This window comes from Lissotriton vulgaris, chromosome 12, assembly GCF_964263255.1.
Source record: "Lissotriton vulgaris chromosome 12, aLisVul1.2, whole genome shotgun sequence".
In the NCBI taxonomy this organism is placed as follows: domain Eukaryota; kingdom Metazoa; phylum Chordata; class Amphibia; order Caudata; family Salamandridae; genus Lissotriton; species Lissotriton vulgaris.
This window is the reverse complement of record NC_141700.1, coordinates 446,423,571-446,436,233: the sequence shown is the minus strand read 5'-3', so window position 1 is coordinate 446,436,233 and position 12,663 is coordinate 446,423,571. Positions and strand designations below refer to the sequence as shown.

General features: G+C 30.0%; 6 non-coding genes across 6 annotated transcripts; all 6 read left to right on the top strand.

Annotated features, from left to right (window-relative positions):
- The first annotated feature begins 580 nt into the window (after positions 1 to 580).
- On the top strand, positions 581 to 653 carry TRNAT-CGU (transfer RNA threonine (anticodon CGU)). Its single transcript has one exon. It is a non-coding gene; the product is annotated as a tRNA-Thr (tRNA).
- Positions 654 to 5,153: 4,500 nt separating this feature from the next.
- On the top strand, positions 5,154 to 5,227 carry TRNAT-AGU (transfer RNA threonine (anticodon AGU)). Its single transcript has one exon. It is a non-coding gene; the product is annotated as a tRNA-Thr (tRNA).
- Positions 5,228 to 5,664: 437 nt separating this feature from the next.
- TRNAT-CGU (transfer RNA threonine (anticodon CGU)) lies at positions 5,665 to 5,737 on the top strand. Its single transcript has one exon. It is a non-coding gene; the product is annotated as a tRNA-Thr (tRNA).
- A 434-nt stretch (positions 5,738 to 6,171) lies between these two features.
- TRNAT-AGU (transfer RNA threonine (anticodon AGU)) lies at positions 6,172 to 6,245 on the top strand. The gene has a single exon. It is a non-coding gene; the product is annotated as a tRNA-Thr (tRNA).
- Positions 6,246 to 10,240: 3,995 nt separating this feature from the next.
- TRNAT-AGU (transfer RNA threonine (anticodon AGU)) lies at positions 10,241 to 10,314 on the top strand. Its single transcript has one exon. It is a non-coding gene; the product is annotated as a tRNA-Thr (tRNA).
- A 944-nt stretch (positions 10,315 to 11,258) lies between these two features.
- On the top strand, positions 11,259 to 11,332 carry TRNAT-AGU (transfer RNA threonine (anticodon AGU)). Its single transcript has one exon. It is a non-coding gene; the product is annotated as a tRNA-Thr (tRNA).
- The last annotated feature ends 1,331 nt before the right edge of the window (positions 11,333 to 12,663 follow it).

Below are 12,663 nucleotides of genomic sequence, written 5' to 3'. Positions count from 1 at the left end.
ATGAAAGTGAAAAAGTAATATTCTCTTGAACACCATAAAGAAAAGTGTTTCAAAATTAAGAATCAAGTGGGTGCTGTGGCTTAGCTGGTTGAAGGGCCTGTCTAGTAAACAGGAGATCCTGAGTTCAACTCTCAGCAGCGCCTTGCTTTTCTCATTGTTATATAACAAATCATTTTCATTAGGTCTTATTCTGATGCAATTAAAATATAAAAGTCTGATTCATATTACTGTTGAACAGATCATCTTAAACTTTATAAAAACCCAAGTATTTTCAAGATTTTAGAATGAATACTGTTATTGCAAAATGAAAAAAATACATATCTATGAGAAAGACGTAGATGAAATTTCTACCTAGATTGGAGCAATAGTAATACCTTTATGAAAAAAAATTGTAAAGAATTCAAGAAATGAAATTGAGTTTTTTAAGAGTACCTGTTTATTAAAACATATTAATCCTTGCGTAGTGAGTGAGTATCTTTTCGTGTTTAAGATTACAATACATATAAAGAAGAATTTATAGCAGAAAACACATTTTCATCATCAACAATAAATGATTTTTGCATTTTTTACTATTACCGTTGGTGCTGTGGCTTAGTGGTTAAAGCTCCTGTCTCGTAAACAGGAAATCCTGAGTTCAAATCTCAGCAGCACCTAACTGTTTTCTCCATGCTTTCCAAATAATTTTAATCAAACATGTGTTGAATACAATTTAAGAATAAACATCTGGTTCTATGAACTTTAGAATATGTTATCTTAAAAATTAAATAACATGCTTGGCATTGTGAAGATTTTTGTAGGAATGCATTGACTGAAATAGGGAAAAGAAAATGACAAAGAACAAGATAGAGGTGAATGATCACTCTATTGTTGAATTCAACTAATCCATTCTTCAGCAAGGTATAGTTTAAAATAATATGAATAGGGTAAACTTCAAATTAGAGAGGTGTTTTTGAATAAATGAAGAGTCTTCATTCATCTTAAGTGTTTGAGTAGAGAAGTGTGTGAACTTAGAAAAGAATATGAACGTGAAAAAGCAATATTCTTTTGAACACCATAAAGAAAAGTGTTTCAAAATTAAGAATCAAGTGGGTGCTGTGGCTTAGCTGGTTAAAGCGCCCGTGTAGTAAACAGGAGATCCTGAGTTCAACTCTCTGCAGCGCCTTGCTTTTCTCATTGTTATATAACAAATCATTTTCATTAGGTCTTATTCCGATACAATTAAAATATAAAAGTCTGATTCATCTTACTGTTAAAAAGATCATCTTAAACCTTATAAAAACCCAAGTATTTTCAAGATTATAGAATGAATACTGTTATTGCAAAATGAAAAAAATACATATCTATGAGAAAGACGTAGATGAAATTTCTACCTAGATTTGAGCAATATTAATACCTTCATGAAAAAAAATTGTAAAGAATTCAAGAAATGAAATTGGGTTTTATAAGAGTACCTGTTTATTAAAAGATATTAGTCCTTGCGTAGTGATTGAGTATATTTTCGTGTTTAAGATTACAATACATATAAAGAAGAATTTATAGCAGAAAACACATTTTCATCATCAACAATAAATTATTTATGTATTTTTTACCATTAACGTGTGTGCTGTGGCTTAGTGGTTAAGCGCCTGTCTCGTAAATAGGATATCCTGAGTTCAAATCTCAGCAGCACCTAGATGTTTTCTCCATGCTTTCCAAATAATTTTCATCAAACAAGTGTTGAATACAATTGAAGAATAAACATCTGGTTCTATGAACTTTAGAATAAGTTATCTTAAAAATTAAACAAAATGCTTGGTATTGTGAAGATTTTTGTAGGAATGCATTGACTGAAATAGGGAAAAGAAAATGACAAAGAACAAGATACAGGTGAATGATCACTCTATTGTTGAATTCAACTAATCCATTCTTCAGCAAGGTATATTTTAAAATGATATGAATAGGGTAAACTTCAAATTAGAGAGGTGTTTTTGAATAAGTGAAGAGCCTTCATTCATCTTAAGTGTTTGAGTAGAGAAGTGTGTGAACTTAGAAAAGAATATGAAAGTCAAAAAGCAATATTCTCTGGAACACCATAAAGAAAAGTGTTTCAAAATTAAGAATCAAGTGGGTGTTGTGGCTTAGCTGGTTAAAGCGCCTGTCTAGTAAACAGGAGATTCTGAGGTCAACTCTCAGCAGTGCCTTGCTTTTCTCATTGTTATATAACAAATCATATTCATTAGGTCTTTTTCCGATACAATTAAAATATAAAAGTCTGATTCATATTACTGTTGAACAGATCATCTTAAACCTTATAAAAACCCAAGTATTTTCAAGATTATAGAATGAATATTGTTATTGCAAAATGAAAAAAACTACATATCTATGAGAAAGACGTAGATGAAATTACTACCTATATTTGAGCAATAATAATACCTTCATGAAAAATTTTTTAAAGAATTCAAGAAATGAAATTAGGTTTTATAAGAGTACCTGTTTATTAAAACATAATAATCCTTGCGTAGTGTTTGAGTATCTTTTCGTGTTTAAGATTACAATACATATAAAGAAGAATTTATAGCAGAAAACACATTTTCATCATCAACAATAAATTATTTATGCATTTTGTACTATTAACGTTGGTGCTGTGGCTTGGTGGTTAAGCGCCTGTCTCGTGAACAGGAAATCCTGAGTTCAATTCTCAGCAGCACCTAACTGTTTTCTCCATGTTTTCCGAATAATTTTCATCAAACAAGTGTTGAATACAATTTAAGAATAAACATCTGGTTCTATGAACTTTAGAATAAGTTATCTTAAAAATTAAATAAAATGCTTGGTATTGTGAAGATTTTTGTAGGAATGCATTGACTGAAATAGGGAAAAAAAGTTGACAAAGAACAAGATAGAGGTGAATGATCACTATATAGTTGAATTCAACTAATCCATTCTTTAGCAAGGTATATTTTAAAATGATATGAATAGGGTAAACTTCAAATTAGAGAGGTGTTTTTGAATAAGTGAAGAGTCTTCATACATCTTAAGTGTTTGAGCAGAGAAGTGTGTGAACTTAGAAAAGAATATGAAAGTGAAAAAGCAATATTCTCTTGAACACCATAAAGAAAAGTGTTTCAAAATTAAGAATCAAGTGGGTGCTGTGGCTTATCTGGTTAAGGTGCCTGTCTAGTAAACAGGAGATCCTGAGTTCAACTCTCAGCAGTGCCTTGCTTTTCTCATTGTTATATAACAAATCATATTCATTAGGTCTTTTTCCGATACTATTAAAATATAAAAGTCTGATTCATATTACTGTTGAACAGATCATCTTAAACCTTATGAAAACCCAAGTATTTTCAAGATTATAGAATGAATATTGTTATTGCAAAATGAAAAAAACTACATATCTATGAGAAAGACGTAGATGAAATTACTACCTATATTTGAGCAATAATAATACCTTCATGAAAAAAATTGTAAAGAATTCAAGAAATGAAATTAGGTTTTATAAGAGTACCTGTTTATTAAAACATAATAATCCTTGCGTAGTGTTTGAGTATCTTTTCGTGTTTAAGATTACAATACATATAAAGAAGAATTTATAGCAGAAAACACATTTTCATCATCAACAATAAATTATTTATGCATTTTGTACTATTAACGTTGGTGCTGTGGCTTGGTGGTTAAGCGCCTGTCTCGTAAACAGGAAATCCTGAGTTCAATTCTCAGCAGCACCTAACTGTTTTCTCCATGTTTTCCGAATAATTTTCATCAAACAAGTGTTGAATACAATTTAAGAATAAACATCTGGTTCTATGAACTTTAGAATAAGTTATCTTAAAAATTAAATAAAATGCTTGGTATTGTGAAGATTTTTGTAGGAATGCATTGACTGAAATAGGGAAAAAAAGTTGACAAAGAACAAGATAGAGGTGAATGATCACTATATAGTTGAATTCAACTAATCCATTCTTTAGCAAGGTATATTTTAAAATGATATGAATAGGGTAAACTTCAAATTAGAGAGGTGTTTTTGAATAAGTGAAGAGTCTTCATACATCTTAAGTGTTTGAGCAGAGAAGTGTGTGAACTTAGAAAAGAATATGAAAGTGAAAAAGCAATATTCTCTTGAACACCATAAAGAAAAGTGTTTCAAAATTAAGAATCAAGTGGGTGCTGTGGCTTAGCTGGTTAAGGTGCCTGTCTAGTAAACAGGAGATCCTGAGTTCAACTCCCAGCAGCGCCTTGCTTTTCTCATTGTTATATAACAAATCATTTTCATTAGGTCTTATTCCGATACAATTAAAATATAAAAGTCTGATTTATATTACTGTTGAACAGATCATCTTAAACCTTATAAAAACCCAAGTATTTTCAAGATTATAGAATGAATACTGTTATTGCAAAATGAAAAAAATACATATCTATGAGAAAGAAGTAGATGAAATTTCTACCTAGATTTGAGCAATATTAATACCTTCATGAAAAAAAAATTGTAAAGAATTCAAGAAATGAAATTAGGTTTTATAAGAGTACCTGTTTATTAAAACATATTAATCCTTGGGTAGTGATTGAGTATCTTTTCGTGTTTAAGATTACAATACATATAAAGAAGAATTTATAGCAGAAAACACATTTTCATCATCAACAATAAATGATTTATGCATTTTTTACTATTACTGTTGGTGCTGTGGCTTAGTGGTTAAAGCTCCTGTCTCGTAAACAGGAAATCCTGAGTTCAAATCTCAACAGCACTTAACTGTTTTCTCCATGCTTTCCAAATAATTTTCATCAAACAATACAATTTAAGAATAAACATCTGGTTCTATGAACTTTAGAATAAGGTATCTTAAAAATTAAATACCATGCTTGGTATTGTGAAGATTTTTGTAGGAATGAATTGACAGAAATAGGGAAAGAAAATGACAAAGAACAAGATAGAGGTGAATGATCACTCTATTGTTGAATTCAACTAATCCATTCTTCAGCAAGGTATAGTTTAAAATGATATGAATAGGGTAAACTTCAAATTAGAGAGGTGTTTTTGAATAAGTGAAGAGTCTTCATTCATCTAAAGTGTTTGAGTGGAGAAGTGTGTGAACTTAGAAAAGAATATGAAAGTGAAAAAGCAATATTCTCTTGAACACCATAAAGAAAAGTGTTTCAAAATTAAGAATCAAGTGGGTGCTGTGGCTTAGCTGGTTAAAGCGCCTGTCTAGTAAACAGGAGATCCTGAGTTCAACTCTCAGCAGTGCCTTGCTTTTCTCATTGTTATATAACAAATCATATTCATTAGGTCTTATTCCGATACAATTAAAATATAAAAGTCTGATTCATATTACTGTTGAACAGATCATCTTAAACCTTATAAAAACCCAAGTATTTTCAAGATTTTAGAATGAATACTGTCATTGCAAAATGAAAAAAATACATATCTATGAGAAAGACGTAGATGAAATTTCTACCTAGATTGGAGCAATAGTAATACCTTTATGAAAAAAAATTGTAAAGAATTCAAGAAATGAAATTGAGTTTTATAAGAGTACCTGTTTATTAAAACATATTAATCCTTGCGTAGTGATTGAGTATCTTTTCGTGTTTAAGATTACAATACATATAAAGAAGAATTTATAGCAGAAAACACATTTTCATCATCAACAATAAATGATTTATGCATTTTTTACTATTACCGTTGGTGCTGTGGCTTAGTGGTTAAAGCTCTTGTCTCGTAAACAGGAAATCCTGAGTTCAAATCTCAGCAGCACCTAACTGTTTTCTCCATGCTTTCCAAATAATTTTCATCAAACAAGTGTTGAATACAATTTAAGAATAAACATCTGGTTCTATGAACTTTAGAATAAGTTATCTTAAAAATTAAATAACATGCTTGGTATTGTGAAGATTTTTGTAGGAATGAATTGACAGAAATAGGGAAAGAAAATGACAAAGAACAAGATAGAGGTGAATGATCACTCTATTGTTGAATTCAACTAATCCATTCCTCAGCAAGGTATATTTTAAAATGATATGAATAGGGTAAACTTCAAATTAGAGAGGTGTTTTTGAATAAGTGAAGAGTCTTCATTCATCTAAAGTGTTTGAGTGGAGAAGTGTGTGAACTTAGAAAAGAATATGAAAGTGAAAAAGCAATATTCTCTTGAACACCATAAAGAAAAGTGTTTCAAAATTAAGAATCAAGTGGGTGCTGTGGCTTAGCTGGTTAAAGCGCCTGTCTAGTAAACAGGAGATCCTGAGTTCAACTCTCAGCAGTGCCTTGCTTTTCTCATTGTTATATAACAAATCATATTCATTAGGTCTTATTCCGATACAATTAAAATATAAAAGTCTGATTCATATTACTGTTGAACAGATCATCTTAAACCTTATAAAAACCCAAGTATTTTCAAGATTTTAGAATGAATACTGTTATTGCAAAATGAAAAAAATACATATCTATGAGAAAGACGTATATGAAATTTCTACCTAGATTGGAGCAATAGTAATACCTTTATGAAAAAAAATAGTAAAGAATTCACGAAATGAAATTGAGTTTTATAAGAGTACCTGTTTATTAAAACATATTAATCCTTGCGTAGTGATTGAGTATCTTTTCGTGTTTAAGATTACAATACATATAAAGAAGAATTTTTAGCAGAAAACACATTTTCATCATCAACAATAAATGATTTATGCATTTTTTACTATTACCGTTGGTGCTTTGGCTTAGTGGTTAAAGCTCCTGTCTCGTAAACAGGAAATCCTGAGTTCAAATCTCAGCAGCACCTAACTGTTTTCTCCATGCTTTCCAAATAATTTTAATCAAACAAGTGTTGAATACAATTTAAGAATAAACATCTGGTTCTATGAACTTTAGAATATGTTATCTTAAAAATTAAATAACATGCTTGGCATTGTGAAGATTTTTGTAGGAATGCATTGACTGAAATAGGGAAAAGAAAATGACAAAGAACAAGATAGAGGTGAATGATCACTCTATTGTTGAATTCAACTAATCCATTCTTCAGCAAGGTATAGTTTAAAATAATATGAATAGGGTAAACTTCAAATTAGAGAGGTGTTTTTGAATAAATGAAGAGTCTTCATTCATCTTAAGTGTTTGAGTAGAGAAGTGTGTGAACTTAGAAAAGAATATGAACGTGAAAAAGCAATATTCTTTTGAACACCATAAAGAAAAGTGTTTCAAAATTAAGAATCAAGTGGGTGCTGTGGCTTAGCTGGTTAAAGCGCCCGTGTAGTAAACAGGAGATCCTGAGTTCAACTCTCTGCAGCGCCTTGCTTTTCTCATTGTTATATAACAAATCATTTTCATTAGGTCTTATTCCGATACAATTAAAATATAAAAGTCTGATTCATCTTACTGTTAAAAAGATCATCTTAAACCTTATAAAAACCCAAGTATTTTCAAGATTATAGAATGAATACTGTTATTGCAAAATGAAAAAAATACATATCTATGAGAAAGACGTAGATGAAATTTCTACCTAGATTTGAGCAATATTAATACCTTCATGAAAAAAAATTGTAAAGAATTCAAGAAATGAAATTGGGTTTTATAAGAGGAGTACCTGTTTATTAAAACATATTAGTCCTTGCGTAGTGATTGAGTATATTTTCATGTTTAAGATTACAATACATATAAAGAAGAATTTATAGCAGAAAACACATTTTCATCATCAACAATAAATTATTTATGTATTTTTTACCATTAACGTGTGTGCTGTGGCTTAGTGGTTAAGCGCCTGTCTCGTAAATAGGATATCCTGAGTTCAAATCTCAGCAGCACCTAGATGTTTTCTCCATGCTTTCCAAATAATTTTCATCAAACAAGTGTTGAATACAATTTAAGAATAAACATCTGGTTCTATGAACTTTAGAATAAGTTATCTTAAAAATTAAACAAAATGCTTGGTATTGTGAAGATTTTTGTAGGAATGCATTGACTGAAATAGGGAAAAGAAAATGACAAAGAACAAGATACAGGTGAATGATCACTCTATTGTTGAATTCAACTAATCCATTCTTCAGCAAGGTATATTTTAAAATGATATGAATAGGGTAAACTTCAAATTAGAGAGGTGTTTTTGAATAAGTGAAGAGCCTTCATTCATCTTAAGTGTTTGAGTAGAGAAGTGTGTGAACTTAGAAAAGAATATGAAAGTGAAAAAGCAATATTCTCTGGAACACCATAAAGAAAAGTGTTTCAAAATTAAGAATCAAGTGGGTGTTGTGGCTTAGCTGGTTAAACCGCCTGTCTAGTAAACAGGAGATCCTGAGTTCAACTCTCAGCAGTGCCTTGCTTTTCTCATTGTTATATAACAAATCATATTCATTAGGTCTTTTTCCGATACAATTAAAATATAAAAGTCTGATTCATATTACTGTTGAACAGATCATCTTAAACCTTATAAAAACCCAAGTATTTTCAAGATTATAGAATGAATATTGTTATTGCAAAATGAAAAAAACGACATATCTATGAGAAAGACGTAGATGAAATTACTACCTATATTTGAGCAATAATAATACCTTCATGAAAAAAATTGTAAAGAATTCAAGAAATGAAATTAGGTTTTATAAGAGTACCTGTTTATTAAAACATAATAATCCTTGCGTAGTGTTTGAGTATCTTTTCGTGTTTAAGATTACAATACATATAAAGAAGAATTTATAGCAGAAAACACATTTTCATCATCAACAATAAATTATTTATGCATTTTGTACTATTAACGTTGGTGCTGTGGCTTGGTGGTTAAGCGCCTGTCTCGTAAACAGGAAATCCTGAGTTCAATTCTCAGCAGCACCTAACTGTTTTCTCCTTGCTTTCCGAATAATTTTCATCAAACAAGTGTTGAATACAATTTAAGAATAAACATCTGGTTCTATGAACTTTAGAATAAGTTATCTTAAAAATTAAATAAAATGCTTGGTATTGTGAAGATTTTTGTAGGAATGCATTGACTGAAATAGGGAAAAAAAGTTGACAAAGAACAAGATAGAGGTGAATGATCACTATATAGTTGAATTCAACTAATCCATTCTTTAGCAAGGTATATTTTAAAATGATATGAATAGGGTAAACTTCAAATTAGAGAGGTGTTTTTGAATAAGTGAAGAGTCTTCATACATCTTAAGTGTTTGAGCAGAGAAGTGTGTGAACTTAGAAAAGAATATGAAAGTGAAAAAGCAATATTCTCTTGAACACCATAAAGAAAAGTGTTTCAAAATTAAGAATCAAGTGGGTGCTGTGGCTTAGCTGGTTAAGGTGCCTGTCTAGTAAACAGGAGATCCTGAGTTCAACTCCCAGCAGCGCCTTGCTTTTCTCATTGTTATATAACAAATCATTTTCATTAGGTCTTATTCCGATACAATTAAAATATAAAAGTCTGATTTATATTACTGTTGAACAGATCATCTTAAACCTTATAAAAACCCAAGTATTTTCAAGATTATAGAATGAATACTGTTATTGCAAAATGAAAAAAATACATATCTATGAGAAAGAAGTAGATGAAATTTCTACCTAGATTTGAGCAATATTAATACCTTCATGAAAAAAAAATTGTAAAGAATTCAAGAAATGAAATTAGGTTTTATAAGAGTACCTGTTTATTAAAACATATTAATCCTTGGGTAGTGATTGAGTATCTTTTCGTGTTTAAGATTACAATACATATAAAGAAGAATTTATAGCAGAAAACACATTTTCATCATCAACAATAAATGATTTATGCATTTTTTACTATTACTGTTGGTGCTGTGGCTTAGTGGTTAAAGCTCCTGTCTCGTAAACAGGAAATCCTGAGTTCAAATCTCAACAGCACTTAACTGTTTTCTCCATGCTTTCCAAATAATTTTCATCAAACAATACAATTTAAGAATAAACATCTGGTTCTATGAACTTTAGAATAAGGTATCTTCAAAATTAAATACCATGCTTGGTATTGTGAAGATTTTTGTAGGAATGAATTGACAGAAATAGGGAAAGAAAATGACAAAGAACAAGATAGAGGTGAATGATCACTCTATTGTTGAATTCAACTAATCCATTCTTCAGCAAGGTATAGTTTAAAATGATATGAATAGGGTAAACTTCAAATTAGAGAGGTGTTTTTGAATAAGTGAAGAGTCTTCATTCATCTAAAGTGTTTGAGTGGAGAAGTGTGTGAACTTAGAAAAGAATATGAAAGTGAAAAAGCAATATTCTCTTGAACACCATAAAGAAAAGTGTTTCCAAATTAAGAATCAAGTGGGTGCTGTGGCTTAGCTGGTTAAAGCGCCTGTCTAGTAAACAGGAGATCCTGAGTTCAACTCTCAGCAGTGCCTTGCTTTTCTCATTGTTATATAACAAATCATATTCATTAGGTCTTATTCCGATACAATTAAAATATAAAAGTCTGATTCATATTACTGTTGAACAGATCATCTTAAACCTTATAAAAACCCAAGTATTTTCAAGATTTTAGAATGAATACTGTCATTGCAAAATGAAAAAAATACATATCTATGAGAAAGACGTAGATGAAATTTCTACCTAGATTGGAGCAATAGTAATACCTTTATGAAAAAAAATTGTAAAGAATTCAAGAAATGAAATTGAGTTTTATAAGAGTACCTGTTTATTAAAACATATTAATCCTTGCGTAGTGATTGAGTATCTTTTCGTGTTTAAGATTACAATACATATAAAGAAGAATTTATAGCAGAAAACACATTTTCATCATCAACAATAAATGATTTATGCATTTTTTACTATTACCGTTGGTGCTGTGGCTTAGTGGTTAAAGCTCTTGTCTCGTAAACAGGAAATCCTGAGTTCAAATCTCAACAGCACCTAACTGTTTTCTCCATGCTTTCCAAATAATTTTCATCAAACAAGTGTTGAATACAATTTAAGAATAAACATCTGGTTCTATGAACTTTAGAATAAGTTATCTTAAAAATTAAATAACATGCTTCGTATTGTGAAGATTTTTGTAGGAATGAATTGACAGAAATAGGGAAAGAAAATGACAAAGAACAAGATAGAGGTGAATGATCACTCTATTGTTGAATTCAACTAATCCATTCCTCAGCAAGGTATATTTTAAAATGATATGAATAGGGTAAACTTCAAATTAGAGAGGTGTTTTTGAATAAGTGAAGAGTCTTCATTCATCTAAAGTGTTTGAGTGGAGAAGTGTGTGAACTTAGAAAAGAATATGAAAGTGAAAAAGCAATATTCTCTTGAACACCATAAAGAAAAGTGTTTCAAAATTAAGAATCAAGTGGGTGCTGTGGCTTAGCTGGTTAAAGCGCCTGTCTAGTAAACAGGAGATCCTGAGTTCAACTCTCAGCAGTGCCTTGCTTTTCTCATTGTTATATAACAAATCATATTCATTAGGTCTTATTCTGATACAATTAAAATATAAAAGTCTGATTCATATTACTGTTGAACAGATCATCTTAAACCTTATAAAAACCCAAGTATTTTCAAGATTTTAGAATGAATACTGTTATTGCAAAATGAAAAAAATACATATCTATGAGAAAGACGTATATGAAATTTCTACCTAGATTGGAGCAATAGTAATACCTTTATGAAAAAAAATAGTAAAGAATTCACGAAATGAAATTGAGTTTTATAAGAGTACCTGTTTATTAAAACATATTAATCCTTGCGTAGTGATTGAGTATCTTTTCGTGTTTAAGATTACAATACATATAAAGAAGAATTTTTAGCAGAAAACACATTTTCATCATCAACAATAAATGAATCATGCATTTTTTACTATTACCGTTGGTGCTTTGGCTTAGTGGTTAAAGCTCCTGTCTCGTAAACAGGAAATCCTGAGTTCAAATCTCAGCAGCACCTAACTGTTTTCTCCATGCTTTCCAAATAATTTTAATCAAACAAGTGTTGAATACAATTTAAGAATAAACATCTGGTTCTATGAACTTTAGAATATGTTATCTTAAAAATTAAATAACATGCTTGGCATTGTGAAGATTTTTGTAGGAATGCATTGACTGAAATAGGGAAAAGAAAATGACAAAGAACAAGATAGAGGTGAATGATCACTCTATTGTTGAATTCAACTAATCCATTCTTCAGCAAGGTATAGTTTAAAATAATATGAATAGGGTAAACTTCAAATTAGAGAGGTGTTTTTGAATAAATGAAGAGTCTTCATTCATCTTAAGTGTTTGAGTAGAGAAGTGTGTGAACTTAGAAAAGAATATGAACGTGAAAAAGCAATATTCTTTTGAACACCATAAAGAAAAGTGTTTCAAAATTAAGAATCAAGTGGGTGCTGTGGCTTAGCTGGTTAAAGCGCCCGTGTAGTAAACAGGAGATCCTGAGTTCAACTCTCTGCACCGCCTTGCTTTTCTCATTGTTATATAACAAATCATTTTCATTAGGTCTTATTCCGATACAATTAAAATATAAAAGTCTGATTCATCTTACTGTTAAAAAGATCATCTTAAACCTTATAAAAACCCAAGTATTTTCAAGATTATAGAATGAATACTGTTATTGCAAAATGAAAAAAATACATATCTATGAGAAAGACGTAGATGAAATTTCTACCTAGATTTGAGCAATATTAATACCTTCATGAAAAAAAATTGTAAAGAATTCAAGAAATGAAATTGGGTTTTATAAGAGTACCTGTTTATTAAAACATATTAGTC